This window comes from Carex rostrata, chromosome 18 (assembly GCF_964058835.1).
Source record: "Carex rostrata chromosome 18, lpCarRost1.2, whole genome shotgun sequence".
Classification (NCBI taxonomy): domain Eukaryota; kingdom Viridiplantae; phylum Streptophyta; class Magnoliopsida; order Poales; family Cyperaceae; genus Carex; species Carex rostrata.
This window is the reverse complement of record NC_135935.1, coordinates 5,983,375-6,000,137: the sequence shown is the minus strand read 5'-3', so window position 1 is coordinate 6,000,137 and position 16,763 is coordinate 5,983,375. Positions and strand designations below refer to the sequence as shown.

Here is a 16,763-nt window from a genome sequence, read left to right as displayed (position 1 = left end):
AATAAAATAAAATAAAATAAAAAGGAATGCAACACAGGGACTTCCCAGGAGGTCACCCATCCTAGTACTACTCCTGCCCAAGCATGCTTAACTGCGGAGTTCCGATGGGATCCGGTGCTTTAGTGCTGGTATGATCGCATCCGTTATAGAATGACTCAAACCTCTACTTAAACGCAAATAACGACTATTTTAATTTAAAAACCGATTTAATTTCATCAAAAATTATCTAACTAATTTAATTTACAAGTTAAAATTCCATAATTCGATAAAACTCCGAGACAACCGCCTCGTGCGCTCATATACAGAATTACGCCATTTGCGGGTGCGACGCGCGGCAACAAAAAATAAAATAAAATAAAATAAAAAGGAATGCAACACAGGGACTTCCCAGGAGGTCACCCATCCTAGTACTACTCCTGCCCAAGCATGCTTAACTGCGGAGTTCCGATGGGATCCGGTGCTTTAGTGCTGGTATGATCGCATCCGTTATAGAATGACTCAAACCTCTACTTAAACGCAAATAACGACTATTTTAATTTAAAAACCGATTTAATTTCATCAAAAATTATCTAACTAATTTAATTTAATTTAATTTAATTTACAAGTTAAAATTCCATAATTCGATAAAACTCCGAGACAACCGCCTCGTGCGCTCATATACAGAATTACGCCATTTGCGGGTGCGACGCGCGACAACAAAAAATAAAATAAAATAAAATAAAAAGGAATGCAACACAGGGACTTCCCAGGAGGTCACCCATCCTAGTACTACTCCTGCCCAAGCACGCTTAACTGCGGAGTTCCGATGGGATCCGGTGCTTTAGTGCTGGTATGATCGCATCCGTTATAGAATGACTCAAACCTCTACTTAAACGCAAATAACGACTATTTTAATTTAAAAACCGATTTAATTTCATCAAAAATTATCTAACTAATTTAATTTAATTTAATTTAATTTACAAGTTAAAATTCCATAATTCGATAAAACTCCGAGACAACCGCCTCGTGCGCTCATATACAGAATTACGCCATTTGCGGGTGCGACGCGCGGCAACAAAAAATAAAATAAAATAAAATAAAAAGGAATGCAACACAGGGACTTCCCAGGAGGTCACCCATCCTAGTACTACTCCTGCCCAAGCACGCTTAACTGCGGAGTTCCGATGGGATCCGGTGCTTTAGTGCTGGTATGATCGCATCCGTTATAGAATGACTCAAACCTCTACTTAAACGCAAATAACGACTATTTTAATTTAAAAACCGATTTAATTTCATCAAAAATTATCTAACTAATTTAATTTATTTTAATTTAATTTACAAGTTAAAATTCCATAATTCGATAAAACTCCGAGACAACCGCCTCGTGCGCTCATATACAGAATTACGCCATTTGCGGGTGCGACGCGCGGCAACAAAAAATAAAATAAAATAAAATAAAAAGGAATGCAACACAGGGACTTCCCAGGAGGTCACCCATCCTAGTACTACTCCTGCCCAAGCACGCTTAACTGCGGAGTTCCGATGGGATCCGGTGCTTTAGTGCTGGTATGATCGCATCCGTTATAGAATGACTCAAACCTCTACTTAAACGCAAATAACGACTATTTTAATTTAAAAACCGATTTAATTTCATCAAAAATTATCTAACTAATTTAATTTATTTTAATTTAATTTACAAGTTAAAATTCCATAATTCGATAAAACTCCGAGACAACCGCCTCGTGCGCTCATATACAGAATTACGCCATTTGCGGGTGCGACGCGCGGCAACAAAAAATAAAATAAAATAAAATAAAAAGGAATGCAACACAGGGACTTCCCAGGAGGTCACCCATCCTAGTACTACTCCTGCCCAAGCACGCTTAACTGCGGAGTTCCGATGGGATCCGGTGCTTTAGTGCTGGTATGATCGCATCTGTTATAGAATGACTCAAACCTCTACTTAAACGCAAATAACGACTATTTTAATTTAAAAACCGATTTAATTTCATCAAAAATTATCTAACTAATTTAATTTATTTTAATTTAATTTACAAGTTAAAATTCCATAATTCGATAAATCTCCGAGACAACCGCCTCGTGCGCTCATATACAGAATTACGCCATTTGCGGGTGCGACGCGCGGCAACAAAAAATAAAATAAAATAAAATAAAAAGGAATGCAACACAGGGACTTCCCAGGAGGTCACCCATGCCCAAGCACGCTTAACTGCGGAGTTCCGATGGGATCCGGTGCTTTAGTGCTGGTATGATCGCATCCGTTATAGAATGACTCAAACCTCTACTTAAACGCAAATAACGACTATTTTAATTTAAAAACCGATTTAATTTCATCAAAAATTATCTAACTAATTTAATTTAAATTAATTTAATTTACAAGTTAAAATTCCATAATTCGATAAAACTCCGAGACAACCGCCTCGTGCGCTCATATACAGAATTACGCCATTTGCGGGTGCGACGCGCGGCAACAAAAAATAAAATAAAATAAAATAAAAAGGAATGCAACACAGGGACTTCCCAGGAGGTCACCCATCCTAGTACTACTCCTGCCCAAGCACGCTTAACTGCGGAGTTCCGATGGGATCCGGTGCTTTAGTGCTGGTATGATCGCATCTGTTATAGAATGACTCAAACCTCTACTTAAACGCAAATAACGACTATTTTAATTTAAAAACCGATTTAATTTCATCAAAAATTATCTAACTAATTTAATTTAATTTAATTTAATTTACAAGTTAAAATTCCATAATTCGATAAAACTCCGAGACAACCGCCTCGTGCGCTCATATACAGAATTACGCCATTTGCGGGTGCGACGCGCGGCAACAAAAAATAAAATAAAATAAAATAAAAAGGAATGCAACACAGGGACTTCCCAGGAGGTCACCCATCCTAGTACTACTCCTGCCCAAGCACGCTTAACTGCGGAGTTCCGATGGGATCCGGTGCTTTAGTGCTGGTATGATCGCATCCGTTATAGAATGACTCAAACCTCTACTTAAACGCAAATAACGACTATTTTAATTTAAAAACCGATTTAATTTCATCAAAAATTATCTAACTAATTTAATTTAGTTTAATTTAATTTACAAGTTAAAATTCCATAATTCGATAAAATTCTGAGACAACCGCCTCGTGCGCTCATATACAGAATTACGCCATTTGCGGGTGCGACGCGCGGCAACAAAAAATAAAATAAAATAAAATAAAAAGGAATGCAACACAGGGACTTCCCAGGAGGTCACCCATCCTAGTACTACTCCTGCCCAAGCACGCTTAACTGCGGAGTTCCGATGGGATCCGGTGCTTTAGTGCTGGTATGATCGCATCTGTTATAGAATGACTCAAACCTCTACTTAAACGCAAATAACGACTATTTTAATTTAAAAACCGATTTAATTTCATCAAAAATTATCTAACTAATTTAATTTAATTTAATTTAATTTACAAGTTAAAATTCCATAATTCGATAAAACTCCGAGACAACCGCCTCGTGCGCTCATATACAGAATTACGCCATTTGCGGGTGCGACGCGCGGCAACAAAAAATAAAATAAAATAAAATAAAAAGGAATGCAACACAGGGACTTCCCAGGAGGTCACCCATGCCCAAGCACGCTTAACTGCGGAGTTCCGATGGGATCCGGTGCTTTAGTGCTGGTATGATCGCATCCGTTATAGAATGACTCAAACCTCTACTTAAACGCAAATAACGACTATTTTAATTTAAAAACCGATTTAATTTCATCAAAAATTATCTAACTAATTTAATTTAATTTAATTTAATTTACAAGTTAAAATTCCATAATTCGATAAAACTCCGAGACAACCGCCTCGTGCGCTCATAAACAGAATTACGCCATTTGCGGGTGCGACGCGCGGCAACAAAAAATAAAATAAAATAAAATAAAAAGGAATGCAACACAGGGACTTCCCAGGAGGTCACCCATCCTAGTACTACTCCTGCCCAAGCACGCTTAACTGCGGAGTTCCGATGGGATCCGGTGCTTTAGTGCTGGTATGATCGCATCCGTTATAGAATGACTCAAACCTCTACTTAAACGCAAATAACGACTATTTTAATTTAAAAACCGATTTAATTTCATCAAAAATTATCTAACTAATTTAATTTAATTTAATTTAATTTACAAGTTAAAATTCCATAATTCGATAAAACTCCGAGACAACCGCCTCGTGCGCTCATATACAGAATTACGCCATTTGCGGGTGCGACGCGCGGCAACAAAAAATAAAATAAAATAAAATAAAAAGGAATGCAACACAGGGACTTCCCAGGAGGTCACCCATCCTAGTACTACTCCTGCCCAAGCACGCTTAACTGCGGAGTTCCGATGGGATCCGGTGCTTTAGTGCTGGTATGATCGCATCCGTTATAGAACGACTCAAACCTCTACTTAAACGCAAATAACGACTATTTTAATTTAAAAACCGATTTAATTTCATCAAAAATTATCTAACTAATTTAATTTAATTTAATTTAATTTACAAGTTAAAATTCCATAATTCGATAAAACTCCGAGACAACCGCCTCGTGCGCCATTTGCGGGTGCGACGCGCGGCAACAAAAAATAAAATAAAATAAAATAAAAAGGAATGCAACACAGGGACTTCCCAGGAGGTCACCCATCCTAGTACTACTCCTGCCCAAGCACGCTTAACTGCGGAGTTCCGATGGGATCCGGTGCTTTAGTGCTGGTATGATCGCATCCGTTATAGAATGACTCAAACCTCTACTTAAACGCAAATAACGACTATTTTAATTTAAAAACCGATTTAATTTCATCAAAAATTATCTAACTAATTTAATTTAATTTAATTTAATTTACAAGTTAAAATTCCATAATTCGATAAAACTCCGAGACAACCGCCTCGTGCGCTCATATACAGAATTACGCCATTTGCGGGTGCGACGCGCGGCAACAAAAAATAAAATAAAATAAAATAAAAAGGAATGCAACACAGGGACTTCCCAGGAGGTCACCCATCCTAGTACTACTCCTGCCCAAGCACGCTTAACTGCGGAGTTCCGATGGGATCCGGTGCTTTAGTGCTGGTATGATCGCATCCGTTATAGAATGACTCAAACCTCTACTTAAACGCAAATAACGACTATTTTAATTTAAAAACCGATTTAATTTCATCAAAAATTATCTAACTAATTTAATTTAATTTAATTTAATTTACAAGTTAAAATTCCATAATTCGATAGAACTCCGAGACAACCGCCTCGTGCGCTCATATACAGAATTACGCCATTTGCGGGTGCGACGCGCGGCAACAAAAAATAAAATAAAATAAAATAAAAAGGAATGCAACACAGGGACTTCCCAGGAGGTCACCCATCCTAGTACTACTCCTGCCCAAGCACGCTTAACTGCGGAGTTCCGATGGGATCCGGTGCTTTAGTGCTGGTATGATCGCATCCGTTATAGAATGACTCAAACCTCTACTTAAACGCAAATAACGACTATTTTAATTTAAAAACCGATTTAATTTCATCAAAAATTATCTAACTAATTTAATTTAATTTAATTTCATTTACAAGTTAAAATTCCATAATTCGATAAAACTCCGAGACAACCGCCTCGTGCGCTCATATACAGAATTACGCCATTTGCGGGTGCGACGCGCGGCAACAAAAAATAAAATAAAATAAAATAAAAAGGAATGCAACACAGGGACTTCCCAGGAGGTCACCCATCCTAGTACTACTCCTGCCCAAGCACGCTTAACTGCGGAGTTCCGATGGGATCCGGTGCTTTAGTGCTGGTATGATCGCATCCGTTATAGAATGACTCAAACCTCTACTTAAACGCAAATAACGACTATTTTAATTTAAAAACCGATTTAATTTCATCAAAAATTATCTAACTAATTTAATTTAATTTAATTTAATTTACAAGTTAAAATTCCATAATTCGATAGAACTCCGAGACAACCGCCTCGTGCGCTCATATACAGAATTACGCCATTTGCGGGTGCGACGCGCGGCAACAAAAAATAAAATAAAATAAAATAAAAAGGAATGCAACACAGGGACTTCCCAGGAGGTCACCCATCCTAGTACTACTCCTGCCCAAGCACGCTTAACTGCGGAGTTCCGATGGGATCCGGTGCTTTAGTGCTGGTATGATCGCATCCGTTATAGAATGACTCAAACCTCTACTTAAACGCAAATAACGACTATTTTAATTTAAAAACCGATTTAATTTCATCAAAAATTATCTAACTAATTTAATTTAATTTAATTTAATTTACAAGTTAAAATTCCATAATTCGATAGAACTCCGAGACAACCGCCTCGTGCGCTCATATACAGAATTACGCCATTTGCGGGTGCGACGCGCGGCAACAAAAAATAAAATAAAATAAAATAAAAAGGAATGCAACACAGGGACTTCCCAGGAGGTCACCCATCCTAGTACTACTCCTGCCCAAGCACGCTTAACTGCGGAGTTCCGATGGGATCCGGTGCTTTAGTGCTGGTATGATCGCATCCGTTATAGAATGACTCAAACCTCTACTTAAACGCAAATAACGACTATTTTAATTTAAAAACCGATTTAATTTCATCAAAAATTATCTAACTAATTTAATTTAATTTAATTTAATTTACAAGTTAAAATTCCATAATTCGATAAAACTCCGAGACAACCGCCTCGTGCGCTCATATACAGAATTACGCCATTTGCGGGTGCGACGCGCGGCAACAAAAAATAAAATAAAATAAAATAAAAAGGAATGCAACACAGGGACTTCCCAGGAGGTCACCCATCCTAGTACTACTCCTGCCCAAGCACGCTTAACTGCGGAGTTCCGATGGGATCCGGTGCTTTAGTGCTGGTATGATCGCATCCGTTATAGAATGACTCAAACCTCTACTTAAACGCAAATAACGACTATTTTAATTTAAAAACCGATTTAATTTCATCAAAAATTATCTAACTAATTTAATTTAATTTAATTTAATTTACAAGTTAAAATTCCATAATTCGATAAAACTCCGAGACAACCGCCTCGTGCGCTCATATACAGAATTACGCCATTTGCGGGTGCGACGCGCGGCAACAAAAAATAAAATAAAATAAAATAAAAAGGAATGCAACACAGGGACTTCCCAGGAGGTCACCCATCCTAGTACTACTCCTGCCCAAGCACGCTTAACTGCGGAGTTCCGATGGGATCCGGTGCTTTAGTGCTGGTATGATCGCATCCGTTATAGAATGACTCAAACCTCTACTTAAACGCAAATAACGACTATTTTAATTTAAAAACCGATTTAATTTCATCAAAAATTATCTAACTAATTTAATTTAATTTAATTTAATTTACAAGTTAAAATTCCATAATTCGATAAAACTCCGAGACAACCGCCTCGTGCGCTCATATACAGAATTACGCCATTTGCGGGTGCGACGCGCGGCAACAAAAAATAAAATAAAATAAAATAAAAAGGAATGCAACACAGGGACTTCCCAGGAGGTCACCCATCCTAGTACTACTCCTGCCCAAGCACGCTTAACTGCGGAGTTCCGATGGGATCCGGTGCTTTAGTGCTGGTATGATCGCATCCGTTATAGAATGACTCAAACCTCTACTTAAACGCAAATAACGACTATTTTAATTTAAAAACCGATTTAATTTCATCAAAAATTATCTAACTAATTTAATTTAATTTAATTTACAAGTTAAAATTCCATAATTCGATAAAACTCCGAGACAACCGCCTCGTGCGCTCATATACAGAATTACGCCATTTGCGGGTGCGACGCGCGGCTACAAAAAATAAAATAAAATAAAATAAAAAGGAATGCAACACAGGGACTTCCCAGGAGGTCACCCATCCTAGTACTACTCCTGCCCAAGCACGCTTAACTGCGGAGTTCCGATGGGATCCGGTGCTTTAGTGCTGGTATGATCGCATCCGTTATAGAATGACTCAAACCTCTACTTAAACGCAAATAACGACTATTTTAATTTAAAAACCGATTTAATTTCATCAAAAATTATCTAACTAATTTAATTTAATTTAATTTAATTTACAAGTTAAAATTCCATAATTCGATAAAACTCCGAGACAACCGCCTCGTGCGCTCATATACAGAATTACGCCATTTGCGGGTGCGACGCGCGGCAACAAAAAATAAAATAAAATAAAATAAAAAGGAATGCAACACAGGGACTTCCCAGGAGGTCACCCATCCTAGTACTACTCCTGCCCAAGCACGCTTAACTGCGGAGTTCCGGTGGGATCCGGTGCTTTAGTGCTGGTATGATCGCATCCGTTATAGAATGACTCAAACCTCTACTTAAACGCAAATAACGACTATTTTAATTTAAAAACCGATTTAATTTCATCAAAAATTATCTAACTAATTTAATTTATTTTAATTTAATTTACATGTTAAAATTCCATAATTCGATAAAACTCCGAGACAACCGCCTCGTGCGCTCATATACAGAATTACGCCATTTGCGGGTGCGACGCGCGGCAACAAAAAATAAAATAAAATAAAATAAAAAGGAATGCAACACAGGGACTTCCCAGGAGGTCACCCATCCTAGTACTACTCCTGCCCAAGCACGCTTAACTGCGGAGTTCCGATGGGATCCGGTGCTTTAGTGCTGGTATGATCGCATCCGTTATAGAATGACTCAAACCTCGACTTAAACGCAAATAACGACTATTTTAATTTAAAAACCGATTTAATTTCATCAAAAATTATCTAACTAATTTAATTTAATTTAATTTAATTTACAAGTTAAAATTCCATAATTCGATAAAACTCCGAGACAACCGCCTCGTGCGCTCATATACAGAATTACGCCATTTGCGGGTGCGACGCGCGGCAACAAAAAATAAAATAAAATAAAATAAAAAGGAATGCAACACAGGGACTTCCCAGGAGGTCACCCATCCTAGTACTACTCCTGCCCAAGCACGCTTAACTGCGGAGTTCCGGTGGGATCCGGTGCTTTAGTGCTGGTATGATCGCATCCGTTATAGAATGACTCAAACCTCTACTTAAACGCAAATAACGACTATTTTAATTTAAAAACCGATTTAATTTCATCAAAAATTATCTAACTAATTTAATTTAATTTAATTTAATTTACAAGTTAAAATTCCATAATTCGATAAAACTCCGAGACAACCGCCTCGTGCGCTCATATACAGAATTACGCCATTTGCGGGTGCGACGCGCGGCTACAAAAAATAAAATAAAATAAAATAAAAAGGAATGCAACACAGGGACTTCCCAGGAGGTCACCCATCCTAGTACTACTCCTGCCCAAGCACGCTTAACTGCGGAGTTCCGATGGGATCCGGTGCTTTAGTGCTGGTATGATCGCATCCGTTATAGAATGACTCAAACCTCTACTTAAACGCAAATAACGACTATTTTAATTTAAAAACCGATTTAATTTCATCAAAAATTATCTAACTAATTTAATTTAATTTAATTTAATTTACAAGTTAAAATTCCATAATTCGATAAAACTCCGAGACAACCGCCTCGTGCGCTCATATACAGAATTACGCCATTTGCGGGTGCGACGCGCGGCAACAAAAAATAAAATAAAATAAAATAAAAAGGAATGCAACACAGGGACTTCCCAGGAGGTCACCCATCCTAGTACTACTCCTGCCCAAGCACGCTTAACTGCGGAGTTCCGGTGGGATCCGGTGCTTTAGTGCTGGTATGATCGCATCCGTTATAGAATGACTCAAACCTCTACTTAAACGCAAATAACGACTATTTTAATTTAAAAACCGATTTAATTTCATCAAAAATTATCTAACTAATTTAATTTATTTTAATTTAATTTACATGTTAAAATTCCATAATTCGATAAAACTCCGAGACAACCGCCTCGTGCGCTCATATACAGAATTACGCCATTTGCGGGTGCGACGCGCGGCAACAAAAAATAAAATAAAATAAAATAAAAAGGAATGCAACACAGGGACTTCCCAGGAGGTCACCCATCCTAGTACTACTCCTGCCCAAGCACGCTTAACTGCGGAGTTCCGATGGGATCCGGTGCTTTAGTGCTGGTATGATCGCATCCGTTATAGAATGACTCAAACCTCGACTTAAACGCAAATAACGACTATTTTAATTTAAAAACCGATTTAATTTCATCAAAAATTATCTAACTAATTTAATTTAATTTAATTTAATTTACAAGTTAAAATTCCATAATTCGATAAAACTCCGAGACAACCGCCTCGTGCGCTCATATACAGAATTACGCCATTTGCGGGTGCGACGCGCGGCAACAAAAAATAAAATAAAATAAAATAAAAAGGAATGCAACACAGGGACTTCCCAGGAGGTCACCCATCCTAGTACTAGTCCTGCCCAAGCACGCTTAACTGCGGAGTTCCGATGGGATCCGGTGCTTTAGTGCTGGTATGATCGCATCCGTTATAGAATGACTCAAACCTCTAATTAAACGCAAATAACGACTATTTTAATTTAAAAACCGATTTAATTTCATCAAAAATTATCTAACTAATTTAATTTAATTTAATTTAATTTACAAGTTAAAATTCCATAATTCGATAAAACTCCGAGACAACCGCCTCGTGCGCTCATATACAGAATTACGCCATTTGCGGGTGCGACGCGCGGCAACAAAAAATAAAATAAAATAAAATAAAAAGGAATGCAACACAGGGACTTCCCAGGAGGTCACCCATCCTAGTACTACTCCTGCCCAAGCACGCTTAACTGCGGAGTTCCGATGGGATCCGGTGCTTTAGTGCTGGTATGATCGCATCCGTTATAGAATGACTCAAACCTCTACTTAAACGCAAATAACGACTATTTTAATTTAAAAACCGATTTAATTTCATCAAAAATTATCTAACTAATTTAATTTAATTTAATTTAATTTACAAGTTAAAATTCCATAATTCGATAAAACTCCGAGACAACCGCCTCGTGCGCTCATATACAGAATTACGCCATTTGCGGGTGCGACGCGCGGCAACAAAAAATAAAATAAAATAAAATAAAAAGGAATGCAACACAGGGACTTCCCAGGAGGTCACCCATCCTAGTACTACTCCTGCCCAAGCACGCTTAACTGCGGAGTTCCGATGGGATCCGGTGCTTTAGTGCTGGTATGATCGCATCCGTTATAGAATGACTCAAACCTCTACTTAAACGCAAATAACGACTATTTTAATTTAAAAACCGATTTAATTTCATCAAAAATTATCTAACTAATTTAATTTATTTTAATTTAATTTACAAGTTAAAATTCCATAATTCGATAAAACTCCGAGACAACCGCCTCGTGCGCTCATATACAGAATTACGCCATTTGCGGGTGCGACGCGCGGCAACAAAAAATAAAATAAAATAAAATAAAAAGGAATGCAACACAGGGACTTCCCAGGAGGTCACCCATCCTAGTACTACTCCTGCCCAAGAACGCTTAACTGCGGAGTTCCGATGGGATCCGGTGCTTTAGTGCTGGTATGATCGCATCCGTTATAGAATGACTCAAACCTCTACTTAAACGCAAATAACGACTATTTTAATTTAAAAACCGATTTAATTTCATCAAAAATTATCTAACTAATTTAATTTAATTTAATTTAATTTACAAGTTAAAATTCCATAATTCGATAAAACTCCGAGACAACCGCCTCGTGCGCTCATATACAGAATTACGCCATTTGCGGGTGCGACGCGCGGCAACAAAAAATAAAATAAAATAAAATAAAAAGGAATGCAACACAGGGACTTCCCAGGAGGTCACCCATCCTAGTACTACTCCTGCCCAAGCACGCTTAACTGCGGAGTTCCGATGGGATCCGGTGCTTTAGTGCTGGTATGATCGCATCCGTTATAGAATGACTCAAACCTCTACTTAAACGCAAATAACGACTATTTTAATTTAAAAACCGATTTAATTTCATCAAAAATTATCTAACTAATTTAATTTAATTTAATTTAATTTACAAGTTAAAATTCCATAATTCGATAGAACTCCGAGACAACCGCCTCGTGCGCTCATATACAGAATTACGCCATTTGCGGGTGCGACGCGCGGCAACAAAAAATAAAATAAAATAAAATAAAAAGGAATGCAACACAGGGACTTCCCAGGAGGTCACCCATCCTAGTACTACTCCTGCCCAAGCACGCTTAACTGCGGAGTTCCGATGGGATCCGGTGCTTTAGTGCTGGTATGATCGCATCCGTTATAGAATGACTCAAACCTCTACTTAAACGCAAATAACGACTATTTTAATTTAAAAACCGATTTAATTTCATCAAAAATTATCTAACTAATTTAATTTAATTTAATTTAATTTACAAGTTAAAATTCCATAATTCGATAGAACTCCGAGACAACCGCCTCGTGCGCTCATATACAGAATTACGCCATTTGCGGGTGCGACGCGCGGCAACAAAAAATAAAATAAAATAAAATAAAAAGGAATGCAACACAGGGACTTCCCAGGAGGTCACCCATCCTAGTACTACTCCTGCCCAAGCACGCTTAACTGCGGAGTTCCGATGGGATCCGGTGCTTTAGTGCTGGTATGATCGCATCCGTTATAGAATGACTCAAACCTCTACTTAAACGCAAATAACGACTATTTTAATTTAAAAACCGATTTAATTTCATCAAAAATTATCTAACTAATTTAATTTAATTTAATTTAATTTACAAGTTAAAATTCCATAATTCGATAAAACTCCGAGACAACCGCCTCGTGCGCTCATATACAGAATTACGCCATTTGCGGGTGCGACGCGCGGCAACAAAAAATAAAATAAAATAAAATAAAAAGGAATGCAACACAGGGACTTCCCAGGAGGTCACCCATCCTAGTACTACTCCTGCCCAAGCACGCTTAACTGCGGAGTTCCGATGGGATCCGGTGCTTTAGTGCTGGTATGATCGCATCCGTTATAGAATGACTCAAACCTCTACTTAAACGCAAATAACGACTATTTTAATTTAAAAACCGATTTAATTTCATCAAAAATTATCTAACTAATTTAATTTAATTTAATTTAATTTACAAGTTAAAATTCCATAATTCGATAAAACTCCGAGACAACCGCCTCGTGCGCTCATATACAGAATTACGCCATTTGCGGGTGCGACGCGCGGCAACAAAAAATAAAATAAAATAAAATAAAAAGGAATGCAACACAGGGACTTCCCAGGAGGTCACCCATCCTAGTACTACTCCTGCCCAAGCACGCTTAACTGCGGAGTTCCGATGGGATCCGGTGCTTTAGTGCTGGTATGATCGCATCCGTTATAGAATGACTCAAACCTCTACTTAAACGCAAATAACGACTATTTTAATTTAAAAACCGATTTAATTTCATCAAAAATTATCTAACTAATTTAATTTAATTTAATTTAATTTACAAGTTAAAATTCCATAATTCGATAGAACTCCGAGACAACCGCCTCGTGCGCTCATATACAGAATTACGCCATTTGCGGGTGCGACGCGCGGCAACAAAAAATAAAATAAAATAAAATAAAAAGGAATGCAACACAGGGACTTCCCAGGAGGTCACCCATCCTAGTACTACTCCTGCCCAAGCACGCTTAACTGCGGAGTTCCGATGGGATCCGGTGCTTTAGTGCTGGTATGATCGCATCCGTTATAGAATGACTCAAACCTCTACTTAAACGCAAATAACGACTATTTTAATTTAAAAACCGATTTAATTTCATCAAAAATTATCTAACTAATTTAATTTAATTTAATTTAATTTACAAGTTAAAATTCCATAATTCGATAGAACTCCGAGACAACCGCCTCGTGCGCTCATATACAGAATTACGCCATTTGCGGGTGCGACGCGCGGCAACAAAAAATAAAATAAAATAAAATAAAAAGGAATGCAACACAGGGACTTCCCAGGAGGTCACCCATCCTAGTACTACTCCTGCCCAAGCACGCTTAACTGCGGAGTTCCGATGGGATCCGGTGCTTTAGTGCTGGTATGATCGCATCCGTTATAGAATGACTCAAACCTCTACTTAAACGCAAATAACGACTATTTTAATTTAAAAACCGATTTAATTTCATCAAAAATTATCTAACTAATTTAATTTAATTTAATTTAATTTACAAGTTAAAATTCCATAATTCGATAAAACTCCGAGACAACCGCCTCGTGCGCTCATATACAGAATTACGCCATTTGCGGGTGCGACGCGCGGCAACAAAAAATAAAATAAAATAAAATAAAAAGGAATGCAACACAGGGACTTCCCAGGAGGTCACCCATCCTAGTACTACTCCTGCCCAAGCACGCTTAACTGCGGAGTTCCGATGGGATCCGGTGCTTTAGTGCTGGTATGATCGCATCCGTTATAGAATGACTCAAACCTCTACTTAAACGCAAATAACGACTATTTTAATTTAAAAACCGATTTAATTTCATCAAAAATTATCTAACTAATTTAATTTAATTTAATTTAATTTACAAGTTAAAATTCCATAATTCGATAAAACTCCGAGACAACCGCCTCGTGCGCTCATATACAGAATTACGCCATTTGCGGGTGCGACGCGCGGCAACAAAAAATAAAATAAAATAAAATAAAAAGGAATGCAACACAGGGACTTCCCAGGAGGTCACCCATCCTAGTACTACTCCTGCCCAAGCACGCTTAACTGCGGAGTTCCGATGGGATCCGGTGCTTTAGTGCTGGTATGATCGCATCCGTTATAGAATGACTCAAACCTCTACTTAAACGCAAATAACGACTATTTTAATTTAAAAACCGATTTAATTTCATCAAAAATTATCTAACTAATTTAATTTAATTTAATTTAATTTACAAGTTAAAATTCCATAATTCGATAAAACTCCGAGACAACCGCCTCGTGCGCTCATATACAGAATTACGCCATTTGCGGGTGCGACGCGCGGCAACAAAAAATAAAATAAAATAAAATAAAAAGGAATGCAACACAGGGACTTCCCAGGAGGTCACCCATCCTAGTACTACTCCTGCCCAAGCACGCTTAACTGCGGAGTTCCGATGGGATCCGGTGCTTTAGTGCTGGTATGATCGCATCCGTTATAGAATGACTCAAACCTCTACTTAAACGCAAATAACGACTATTTTAATTTAAAAACCGATTTAATTTCATCAAAAATTATCTAACTAATTTAATTTAATTTAATTTACAAGTTAAAATTCCATAATTCGATAAAACTCCGAGACAACCGCCTCGTGCGCTCATATACAGAATTACGCCATTTGCGGGTGCGACGCGCGGCTACAAAAAATAAAATAAAATAAAATAAAAAGGAATGCAACACAGGGACTTCCCAGGAGGTCACCCATCCTAGTACTACTCCTGCCCAAGCACGCTTAACTGCGGAGTTCCGATGGGATCCGGTGCTTTAGTGCTGGTATGATCGCATCCGTTATAGAATGACTCAAACCTCTACTTAAACGCAAATAACGACTATTTTAATTTAAAAACCGATTTAATTTCATCAAAAATTATCTAACTAATTTAATTTAATTTAATTTAATTTACAAGTTAAAATTCCATAATTCGATAAAACTCCGAGACAACCGCCTCGTGCGCTCATATACAGAATTACGCCATTTGCGGGTGCGACGCGCGGCAACAAAAAATAAAATAAAATAAAATAAAAAGGAATGCAACACAGGGACTTCCCAGGAGGTCACCCATCCTAGTACTACTCCTGCCCAAGCACGCTTAACTGCGGAGTTCCGGTGGGATCCGGTGCTTTAGTGCTGGTATGATCGCATCCGTTATAGAATGACTCAAACCTCTACTTAAACGCAAATAACGACTATTTTAATTTAAAAACCGATTTAATTTCATCAAAAATTATCTAACTAATTTAATTTATTTTAATTTAATTTACATGTTAAAATTCCATAATTCGATAAAACTCCGAGACAACCGCCTCGTGCGCTCATATACAGAATTACGCCATTTGCGGGTGCGACGCGCGGCAACAAAAAATAAAATAAAATAAAATAAAAAGGAATGCAACACAGGGACTTCCCAGGAGGTCACCCATCCTAGTACTACTCCTGCCCAAGCACGCTTAACTGCGGAGTTCCGATGGGATCCGGTGCTTTAGTGCTGGTATGATCGCATCCGTTATAGAATGACTCAAACCTCGACTTAAACGCAAATAACGACTATTTTAATTTAAAAACCGATTTAATTTCATCAAAAATTATCTAACTAATTTAATTTAATTTAATTTAATTTACAAGTTAAAATTCCATAATTCGATAAAACTCCGAGACAACCGCCTCGTGCGCTCATATACAGAATTACGCCATTTGCGGGTGCGACGCGCGGCAACAAAAAATAAAATAAAATAAAATAAAAAGGAATGCAACACAGGGACTTCCCAGGAGGTCACCCATCCTAGTACTACTCCTGCCCAAGCACGCTTAACTGCGGAGTTCCGGTGGGATCCGGTGCTTTAGTGCTGGTATGATCGCATCCGTTATAGAATGACTCAAACCTCTACTTAAACGCAAATAACGACTATTTTAATTTAAAAACCGATTTAATTTCATCAAAAATTATCTAACTAATTTAATTTAATTTAATTTAATTTACAAGTTAAAATTCCATAATTCGATAAAACTCCGAGACAACCGCCTCGTGCGCTCATATACAGAATTACGCCATTTGCGGGTGCGACGCGCGGCTACAAAAAATAAAATAA

The 16,763-nt window shown here is 37.8% G+C and overlaps 45 non-coding genes and 2 pseudogenes across 45 annotated transcripts; all 47 read right to left on the bottom strand.

Moving 5' to 3' along the window:
• Positions 1-23: 23 nt before the first annotated feature.
• LOC144570605 (5S ribosomal RNA) lies at positions 24-142 on the bottom strand. The gene has a single exon (XR_013516866.1). It is a non-coding gene; the product is annotated as a 5S ribosomal RNA (ribosomal RNA).
• A 224-nt stretch (positions 143-366) lies between these two features.
• Positions 367-485, bottom strand: LOC144570604 (5S ribosomal RNA). The gene has a single exon (XR_013516865.1). It is a non-coding gene; the product is annotated as a 5S ribosomal RNA (ribosomal RNA).
• Positions 486-724: 239 nt separating this feature from the next.
• Positions 725-843, bottom strand: LOC144569917 (5S ribosomal RNA). The gene has a single exon (XR_013516192.1). It is a non-coding gene; the product is annotated as a 5S ribosomal RNA (ribosomal RNA).
• Positions 844-1,082: 239 nt separating this feature from the next.
• LOC144569916 (5S ribosomal RNA) lies at positions 1,083-1,201 on the bottom strand. Its single transcript, XR_013516191.1, has one exon. It is a non-coding gene; the product is annotated as a 5S ribosomal RNA (ribosomal RNA).
• A 239-nt stretch (positions 1,202-1,440) lies between these two features.
• Positions 1,441-1,559, bottom strand: LOC144569915 (5S ribosomal RNA). The gene has a single exon (XR_013516190.1). It is a non-coding gene; the product is annotated as a 5S ribosomal RNA (ribosomal RNA).
• Positions 1,560-1,798: 239 nt separating this feature from the next.
• On the bottom strand, positions 1,799-1,917 carry LOC144570500 (5S ribosomal RNA). Its single transcript, XR_013516764.1, has one exon. It is a non-coding gene; the product is annotated as a 5S ribosomal RNA (ribosomal RNA).
• A 239-nt stretch (positions 1,918-2,156) lies between these two features.
• Positions 2,157-2,260, bottom strand: LOC144570776 (5S ribosomal RNA; annotated as a pseudogene).
• A 239-nt stretch (positions 2,261-2,499) lies between these two features.
• Positions 2,500-2,618, bottom strand: LOC144570499 (5S ribosomal RNA). The gene has a single exon (XR_013516763.1). It is a non-coding gene; the product is annotated as a 5S ribosomal RNA (ribosomal RNA).
• Positions 2,619-2,857: 239 nt separating this feature from the next.
• On the bottom strand, positions 2,858-2,976 carry LOC144569914 (5S ribosomal RNA). The gene has a single exon (XR_013516189.1). It is a non-coding gene; the product is annotated as a 5S ribosomal RNA (ribosomal RNA).
• A 239-nt stretch (positions 2,977-3,215) lies between these two features.
• On the bottom strand, positions 3,216-3,334 carry LOC144570498 (5S ribosomal RNA). The gene has a single exon (XR_013516762.1). It is a non-coding gene; the product is annotated as a 5S ribosomal RNA (ribosomal RNA).
• A 239-nt stretch (positions 3,335-3,573) lies between these two features.
• Positions 3,574-3,677, bottom strand: LOC144570775 (5S ribosomal RNA; annotated as a pseudogene).
• Positions 3,678-3,916: 239 nt separating this feature from the next.
• LOC144569913 (5S ribosomal RNA) lies at positions 3,917-4,035 on the bottom strand. The gene has a single exon (XR_013516188.1). It is a non-coding gene; the product is annotated as a 5S ribosomal RNA (ribosomal RNA).
• Positions 4,036-4,274: 239 nt separating this feature from the next.
• Positions 4,275-4,393, bottom strand: LOC144569911 (5S ribosomal RNA). Its single transcript, XR_013516186.1, has one exon. It is a non-coding gene; the product is annotated as a 5S ribosomal RNA (ribosomal RNA).
• A 221-nt stretch (positions 4,394-4,614) lies between these two features.
• LOC144569910 (5S ribosomal RNA) lies at positions 4,615-4,733 on the bottom strand. Its single transcript, XR_013516185.1, has one exon. It is a non-coding gene; the product is annotated as a 5S ribosomal RNA (ribosomal RNA).
• A 239-nt stretch (positions 4,734-4,972) lies between these two features.
• On the bottom strand, positions 4,973-5,091 carry LOC144569909 (5S ribosomal RNA). The gene has a single exon (XR_013516184.1). It is a non-coding gene; the product is annotated as a 5S ribosomal RNA (ribosomal RNA).
• Positions 5,092-5,330: 239 nt separating this feature from the next.
• LOC144569908 (5S ribosomal RNA) lies at positions 5,331-5,449 on the bottom strand. The gene has a single exon (XR_013516183.1). It is a non-coding gene; the product is annotated as a 5S ribosomal RNA (ribosomal RNA).
• Positions 5,450-5,688: 239 nt separating this feature from the next.
• LOC144569907 (5S ribosomal RNA) lies at positions 5,689-5,807 on the bottom strand. The gene has a single exon (XR_013516182.1). It is a non-coding gene; the product is annotated as a 5S ribosomal RNA (ribosomal RNA).
• Positions 5,808-6,046: 239 nt separating this feature from the next.
• On the bottom strand, positions 6,047-6,165 carry LOC144571249 (5S ribosomal RNA). Its single transcript, XR_013517456.1, has one exon. It is a non-coding gene; the product is annotated as a 5S ribosomal RNA (ribosomal RNA).
• Positions 6,166-6,404: 239 nt separating this feature from the next.
• LOC144571248 (5S ribosomal RNA) lies at positions 6,405-6,523 on the bottom strand. The gene has a single exon (XR_013517455.1). It is a non-coding gene; the product is annotated as a 5S ribosomal RNA (ribosomal RNA).
• Positions 6,524-6,762: 239 nt separating this feature from the next.
• On the bottom strand, positions 6,763-6,881 carry LOC144571247 (5S ribosomal RNA). Its single transcript, XR_013517454.1, has one exon. It is a non-coding gene; the product is annotated as a 5S ribosomal RNA (ribosomal RNA).
• A 239-nt stretch (positions 6,882-7,120) lies between these two features.
• Positions 7,121-7,239, bottom strand: LOC144571246 (5S ribosomal RNA). The gene has a single exon (XR_013517453.1). It is a non-coding gene; the product is annotated as a 5S ribosomal RNA (ribosomal RNA).
• Positions 7,240-7,478: 239 nt separating this feature from the next.
• Positions 7,479-7,597, bottom strand: LOC144571245 (5S ribosomal RNA). Its single transcript, XR_013517452.1, has one exon. It is a non-coding gene; the product is annotated as a 5S ribosomal RNA (ribosomal RNA).
• A 234-nt stretch (positions 7,598-7,831) lies between these two features.
• LOC144571243 (5S ribosomal RNA) lies at positions 7,832-7,950 on the bottom strand. Its single transcript, XR_013517450.1, has one exon. It is a non-coding gene; the product is annotated as a 5S ribosomal RNA (ribosomal RNA).
• Positions 7,951-8,189: 239 nt separating this feature from the next.
• LOC144570622 (5S ribosomal RNA) lies at positions 8,190-8,308 on the bottom strand. The gene has a single exon (XR_013516882.1). It is a non-coding gene; the product is annotated as a 5S ribosomal RNA (ribosomal RNA).
• A 239-nt stretch (positions 8,309-8,547) lies between these two features.
• On the bottom strand, positions 8,548-8,666 carry LOC144571242 (5S ribosomal RNA). Its single transcript, XR_013517449.1, has one exon. It is a non-coding gene; the product is annotated as a 5S ribosomal RNA (ribosomal RNA).
• A 239-nt stretch (positions 8,667-8,905) lies between these two features.
• LOC144570621 (5S ribosomal RNA) lies at positions 8,906-9,024 on the bottom strand. Its single transcript, XR_013516881.1, has one exon. It is a non-coding gene; the product is annotated as a 5S ribosomal RNA (ribosomal RNA).
• A 239-nt stretch (positions 9,025-9,263) lies between these two features.
• On the bottom strand, positions 9,264-9,382 carry LOC144571241 (5S ribosomal RNA). Its single transcript, XR_013517448.1, has one exon. It is a non-coding gene; the product is annotated as a 5S ribosomal RNA (ribosomal RNA).
• Positions 9,383-9,621: 239 nt separating this feature from the next.
• Positions 9,622-9,740, bottom strand: LOC144570619 (5S ribosomal RNA). The gene has a single exon (XR_013516879.1). It is a non-coding gene; the product is annotated as a 5S ribosomal RNA (ribosomal RNA).
• Positions 9,741-9,979: 239 nt separating this feature from the next.
• Positions 9,980-10,098, bottom strand: LOC144571240 (5S ribosomal RNA). The gene has a single exon (XR_013517447.1). It is a non-coding gene; the product is annotated as a 5S ribosomal RNA (ribosomal RNA).
• Positions 10,099-10,337: 239 nt separating this feature from the next.
• LOC144570462 (5S ribosomal RNA) lies at positions 10,338-10,456 on the bottom strand. Its single transcript, XR_013516726.1, has one exon. It is a non-coding gene; the product is annotated as a 5S ribosomal RNA (ribosomal RNA).
• Positions 10,457-10,695: 239 nt separating this feature from the next.
• LOC144571239 (5S ribosomal RNA) lies at positions 10,696-10,814 on the bottom strand. Its single transcript, XR_013517446.1, has one exon. It is a non-coding gene; the product is annotated as a 5S ribosomal RNA (ribosomal RNA).
• Positions 10,815-11,053: 239 nt separating this feature from the next.
• On the bottom strand, positions 11,054-11,172 carry LOC144571238 (5S ribosomal RNA). The gene has a single exon (XR_013517445.1). It is a non-coding gene; the product is annotated as a 5S ribosomal RNA (ribosomal RNA).
• Positions 11,173-11,411: 239 nt separating this feature from the next.
• Positions 11,412-11,530, bottom strand: LOC144570646 (5S ribosomal RNA). Its single transcript, XR_013516905.1, has one exon. It is a non-coding gene; the product is annotated as a 5S ribosomal RNA (ribosomal RNA).
• Positions 11,531-11,769: 239 nt separating this feature from the next.
• Positions 11,770-11,888, bottom strand: LOC144571237 (5S ribosomal RNA). Its single transcript, XR_013517444.1, has one exon. It is a non-coding gene; the product is annotated as a 5S ribosomal RNA (ribosomal RNA).
• Positions 11,889-12,127: 239 nt separating this feature from the next.
• LOC144571236 (5S ribosomal RNA) lies at positions 12,128-12,246 on the bottom strand. Its single transcript, XR_013517443.1, has one exon. It is a non-coding gene; the product is annotated as a 5S ribosomal RNA (ribosomal RNA).
• A 239-nt stretch (positions 12,247-12,485) lies between these two features.
• On the bottom strand, positions 12,486-12,604 carry LOC144571235 (5S ribosomal RNA). Its single transcript, XR_013517442.1, has one exon. It is a non-coding gene; the product is annotated as a 5S ribosomal RNA (ribosomal RNA).
• Positions 12,605-12,843: 239 nt separating this feature from the next.
• Positions 12,844-12,962, bottom strand: LOC144571234 (5S ribosomal RNA). Its single transcript, XR_013517441.1, has one exon. It is a non-coding gene; the product is annotated as a 5S ribosomal RNA (ribosomal RNA).
• Positions 12,963-13,201: 239 nt separating this feature from the next.
• LOC144571232 (5S ribosomal RNA) lies at positions 13,202-13,320 on the bottom strand. Its single transcript, XR_013517439.1, has one exon. It is a non-coding gene; the product is annotated as a 5S ribosomal RNA (ribosomal RNA).
• A 239-nt stretch (positions 13,321-13,559) lies between these two features.
• Positions 13,560-13,678, bottom strand: LOC144571231 (5S ribosomal RNA). Its single transcript, XR_013517438.1, has one exon. It is a non-coding gene; the product is annotated as a 5S ribosomal RNA (ribosomal RNA).
• Positions 13,679-13,917: 239 nt separating this feature from the next.
• LOC144571230 (5S ribosomal RNA) lies at positions 13,918-14,036 on the bottom strand. The gene has a single exon (XR_013517437.1). It is a non-coding gene; the product is annotated as a 5S ribosomal RNA (ribosomal RNA).
• Positions 14,037-14,275: 239 nt separating this feature from the next.
• LOC144571229 (5S ribosomal RNA) lies at positions 14,276-14,394 on the bottom strand. The gene has a single exon (XR_013517436.1). It is a non-coding gene; the product is annotated as a 5S ribosomal RNA (ribosomal RNA).
• A 239-nt stretch (positions 14,395-14,633) lies between these two features.
• On the bottom strand, positions 14,634-14,752 carry LOC144571228 (5S ribosomal RNA). Its single transcript, XR_013517435.1, has one exon. It is a non-coding gene; the product is annotated as a 5S ribosomal RNA (ribosomal RNA).
• A 239-nt stretch (positions 14,753-14,991) lies between these two features.
• Positions 14,992-15,110, bottom strand: LOC144571226 (5S ribosomal RNA). The gene has a single exon (XR_013517434.1). It is a non-coding gene; the product is annotated as a 5S ribosomal RNA (ribosomal RNA).
• A 234-nt stretch (positions 15,111-15,344) lies between these two features.
• On the bottom strand, positions 15,345-15,463 carry LOC144571225 (5S ribosomal RNA). Its single transcript, XR_013517433.1, has one exon. It is a non-coding gene; the product is annotated as a 5S ribosomal RNA (ribosomal RNA).
• Positions 15,464-15,702: 239 nt separating this feature from the next.
• LOC144570618 (5S ribosomal RNA) lies at positions 15,703-15,821 on the bottom strand. Its single transcript, XR_013516878.1, has one exon. It is a non-coding gene; the product is annotated as a 5S ribosomal RNA (ribosomal RNA).
• Positions 15,822-16,060: 239 nt separating this feature from the next.
• LOC144571224 (5S ribosomal RNA) lies at positions 16,061-16,179 on the bottom strand. The gene has a single exon (XR_013517432.1). It is a non-coding gene; the product is annotated as a 5S ribosomal RNA (ribosomal RNA).
• Positions 16,180-16,418: 239 nt separating this feature from the next.
• LOC144570617 (5S ribosomal RNA) lies at positions 16,419-16,537 on the bottom strand. The gene has a single exon (XR_013516877.1). It is a non-coding gene; the product is annotated as a 5S ribosomal RNA (ribosomal RNA).
• Positions 16,538-16,763: the final 226 nt, after the last annotated feature.